Source organism: Cebus imitator, unplaced genomic scaffold (assembly GCF_001604975.1).
Source record: "Cebus imitator isolate Cc_AM_T3 unplaced genomic scaffold, Cebus_imitator-1.0 Scaffold138, whole genome shotgun sequence".
NCBI lineage: Eukaryota > Metazoa > Chordata > Mammalia > Primates > Cebidae > Cebus > Cebus imitator.
This window is the reverse complement of record NW_016107453.1, coordinates 3,362,090-3,366,673: the sequence shown is the minus strand read 5'-3', so window position 1 is coordinate 3,366,673 and position 4,584 is coordinate 3,362,090. Positions and strand designations below refer to the sequence as shown.

The window sequence follows — 4,584 nt, the reverse complement described above, 5'->3', positions numbered from 1 at the left end:
AGTGGTGCAGTTACAGCTCACTGCAGCCTTAACCTCCCAAGTTCAAGCCATCCTCTCACCTCACCCTCCTGAGTAGCTAGGAGTACAGTCTACAGGCACATGCCCCCTCACCTGGCTAATTTTTGTATTTTTTGTAGCGGTCTCTCTATGTTGCCCAAGCTGGTCTCAAACCCTGGGCTCAAGCAACCCTCCTTGGCCTCCCAAAGTGCTGGGATTACAGGCATGAGCTACCACGCCCAGTCATAATTTTTTTATTTTTACCTTTATGTTTATCCCTCTTCATACATACACAGAAATGTGCAAATGTAAGCTTTTTGAGAGATGGGACATCTTTGTCTTGTTCATGGCTATAATTAGTACCTGGAAGTACCTGGAATATAGTAAGTGATCAATCAATATTTATTAAAAAGATACAGTCATGAGAAAATGCTGTATAAGAATGTTTATAGCAGCTTTATTTATAATAGCCAAAAAACTGAAAACAACCCAGGTTTCTATCAAAACAAGAATGGAATTGGTATAGTCATGATGGAATACTACCAAGAAATCAGAAGAAACTGATACACGTAACAGACAAATCTTTAAAATATTACTTTGAATGAAAGAAGCCTTACACAAAAACATCTATTGCATGACTACAACCAAATGAAGTTCTAGAATGGGAAAAATAAGTATGGTGGAGAAAAAAATCAGAACAGTGGTTACCTTTTGGGAGAACTGGGTGGGGACTGAGTAAAGGCATGAAAGAACTTTCTGGGGTGATGGTAATGTTCTATACGTTAATATGGTTTGAGTTCCATAGGTATATGCATTTGTTAAAAACTCACGTATATTTAAGGTATGCATTTCATTTTTACCTTAAAAATACCTAATTTGAAAAATAAATAAATAAAAAATACCTAATTCGAACTCCAGTGCTGTGCATTAGAGGTATTTAGAAGTGTATTGTCTGCAGCTTACTTTGAAATGTATGAAAACAGATGGATTGAACAGGCGCAGTGGCTCACGCCTAGCACTTTGGAGGCTGAAGCGGGCGAATCATGAGGTCAAGAGATCGAGACCAACCTGGCCAACATGGTGAAACCCCCGTCTCTACTAAAAATACAAAAATTAGCTGGGCGTGGTGGCGCATGCCTGCAGTCCCAGCTACTCCGGAGGCTGAGGCAGGAGAATCGCTTGAACCTGGGAGGAGGAGGTTTCAGTGAGCCAATATCGCGCCACTGCACTCCAGCCTGCGCGACAGAGAGAGACTCCGTCTCAAAAAAAAAAAAAAAAAAAGAAGAAGAAGAAGAAGAAAACTGCAACTGAACAGGAACAAAGCATTCCCTCCGTCCTTTTCCAGCTCCGGAGACACACTGGCGGAAACGGCGCCAGACAGACCAGCTCCAGCTTCCGGCCCGCGGTCTTGCACGCGCATGCGCCAGCCGAGGGCGCGCCCTCTTTTTTCCGGTGGGTCGTCGACTGAGGCGGTTTGTAAGTTTTGGGTTGCAGTATGCTAGAATTTTGAGGCTCCCTCCTGATAAAAATTGAGTTGTCTGTACAGCCAAGGAACTGGGGGACAGGAGTGAAGGGGCCACGGCTCAAGGTGAGTCTCGCCCCAGCTAGCGCCAGTGGTGAGTGCCACAGGGCTTTCCCACGCTGCAGCGCCGGGTGCAACTCTTTCCGAACGTGTCTAACAGGGTGCGCATGCGCCCATCGGTGGGCTCGGCTTTTGGCATTGGCTCCCCGCTGCAACAGGGGACCTCGCCCAAGGCACGATCAGATGCGGGGGCGGCTGCGTGCTGGGCTTTCTTCCTGAGAGCGTCGCGGCTTGGGTTGTGGAGCACCGTATTCTGTTCTTCAGAACAAATCTGCAAGGAAAAGAAATTATCCCACGCAAAAATCTCAAGTTTCAGTCTACGTTCTCTTAAATATATTTTATTTATTTATTTATTTATTTATTATTTTATTTTTTTTGAGACGAAGTTTCGCTCTTGTGACCCAGACTGGAGTGCAGTGACGCGATCTCGGCTCACCGCAATCTCCACCTCCTGGGTTCAAGCAATTCTCCTGCCTCAGCCTCCAGAGTAACTGGGACTACAGGTGCGTGCTACCACGCCCAGCTATTTTTTTTGTATTTTTAGTAGAGACGGGGTTTCACCATGTTGACCAGGATGGTCTCGATCTCTTGACCTCGTGATCCGCCCGCCTCGGCCTCCCAAAGTGCTGGGATTACAGGCGTAAGCCACCGCTCCTGGCCTTGAATATATTTTATTAAAAAAAAAATAGTAGAGGCGAAGTCTCCCTGTGTTACCCAGGCTGGTCTTGAACTCATGAGCTAAAACGATCCCTCTTCTTCTGCCTCCCAAAATGCTAGGATTACAGGTGTGAGCCACTGCGTCCGGCCACAGTCTGTTTTCTGAAAGCATTCGCTGAAATCTTAAGTCATAAAATTATCTTGAGGGTTTTCTGGAAGGACTGAAATCTCTTCAGCGAAAATAATTTGGCAGATAAATGACTTGTGACATTACTCCCCTACTTGTCCGTTCAAGTGTCCCTCCGTCCCGTACTACTTTGCTAATTCCGTCTTCGATATCCCAAATTCAATAGGACCCTCTCCCAACTTTACTTACCCCCGGGAGACTTTTAAACAAATACATAGCTCTAAATAAGTGTTGACTCCCAAAATTATATCTCCAGCTGAGTCTCATAGACTCGAAAATTGTATATCTATCTGCCTGCTAGACATCTCTATTTAACAGGTGTCTTAGTAGGCACTTCATTACTTGCGTCTAAAACCAAGCTTCAGATCCCCATGAGTATGACCGTCTAAATAAATTGCAGATCCATACTTCCAGTAGCTTAAAGCCTTGGAGTCATTCGTAATGTCTCATATAATTCATCAGTAAATCCTGTTGCCTTTGCTCTTTCAATATATCCAGAAGCTGAAGCTTACTGTCTTGACCACTATAATCCTATCCAAGCCACCATCCTCTCTCCCTAGTTATTGCAGTGTCTATCTTGTCACCCCACTTTTCCCTTCACTGTTCTCCATAGCAGCAAGTGTGTTTAAGTGAGACCTCTCAAGTGGCTCTTAGGTGTCAGTCAGGATAAAATTCAGAATTCTGGCCATGCTGTAGTAGTCTCAACATAAACTGCTCCTACATTTCCTTACTAAATTCTTCTATCCCCTGTCCCCAGCTCACTCTGCCCTGGCCAGCTGCTCTAGCACTCTCTTGCCTCAAGGCCTTTGAACATGCTCTTCCCTTTCCCTCCAACACTCTTGGCCAAGAAAAACACAGGGCCTCCTTTTTCAGTTCCTTAAAGTCTTCACTACAGTCACCTTAGGAGAAAGGTCTTTCCTGACAACCCCATGTGCAGTCTCACCTTCTGCTGCCCCATTGTTTCCCTTTCACTTGTTTTCTTCCTCAGACTTTTCCATAACAGTTATTCACTGAGCATATAAATTCTTTTTTTTTTTTTTTAGACAATCTCAGTCTGTTGCTCAGACTGGAGTGCAGTTGGTGCAATCTTAGCTCACTGCAGCCTCCACCTCCCCAGTTCAAGTGAGTCTCCTGCCTCAGCCTCCCGAGTAGCTGGGACTACAGGCGTGCGTCACCACACTTGGCTAATTTTTGTATTTTCAGCAGAGACAGCGTTTCACAATGTTGGCCAGGCTGGTCTCAAACTCCTGACCTCAGGTGATCTGCCCACCTCATCCTCCCAAAGTGCTGGGATTACAGGCATGAGCCACAGCACCTGGACTGGGCATATAAATTATGCTTTTTTGATGTCACGGTATCCTCCCACAGGTAGAGCTGTTTTGTTACTTTCATTCATTGTTACCTTAGTGCCAATGCTTGAACATAAGAAGTGCTTGAGAAACATTTGTTGAGATGATGATCGATAATAATAATAGTAACAAGCGGCCCAACACAGTGGCTCATGCCTGTAATCCAAGCACTTTGGGAGGCTGAGGTAAGTGGATCACCTGAGGTCAGGAGTTCGAGACTAGCCTGGCCAATATGGTGAAACCCTGTCTCTACTAAAAATACAAAAATTAGCCTGGCGTGGTGGCGCACACCTGTAATCCCAGCTACTCAGGAGGCTGAGGTGGGAGAATCAGTTGAACCCAGGAAGTGGAGATTGTAGTGAGCCGAGATCATGCCACTGCATTCTGGTTAGACCCTGCCTCAAAAAAAAAATTTTTTTTTTAATTAATAATTATAATAGTAGCAAGCACTCATTTAAAATTTACTCTAGTAAATAGTAGCAAGCACACATATAAAAAGCACTTTATTGCCAGGCACTTTCCACAGATTCTCTTCTAATCCTCACAGCAACCCTGTCATCCCAGTTATGGAACTGGGGAGATTACAGCACAGATGAATTAAGCCACTTGCCTAGGGTCACGCAGTTCATAAGTGGCAGAGCCAGGAGTTACACCGTGGCAACCTGGTAATAGAATCCAAACACTGGTAACAGAGCCACTCCAATAAAAAACAAAGTAGGCCGGGCGCGGTGGCTCAAGCCTGTAATCCCAGCACTTTGGGAGGCCGAGGCGGGTGGATCACGAGGTCAAGAGATCGAGACCATCCTGGTCAA

At 45.3% G+C, this 4,584-nt stretch overlaps 1 protein-coding gene across 1 annotated transcript in view; it reads left to right on the top strand.

Annotated features, from left to right (window-relative positions):
• The first annotated feature begins 1,399 nt into the window (after positions 1-1,399).
• The window catches only part of RWDD2B (RWD domain containing 2B), a 9,061-nt gene continuing 5,876 nt past the window's right edge, over positions 1,400-4,584 (top strand). Inside the window, exon 1 of the mRNA XM_017541922.2 lies at positions 1,400-1,585. The gene's annotated coding sequence lies outside the window, so the exon portion shown is untranslated. The remainder of the gene's footprint in view (positions 1,586-4,584) is intronic.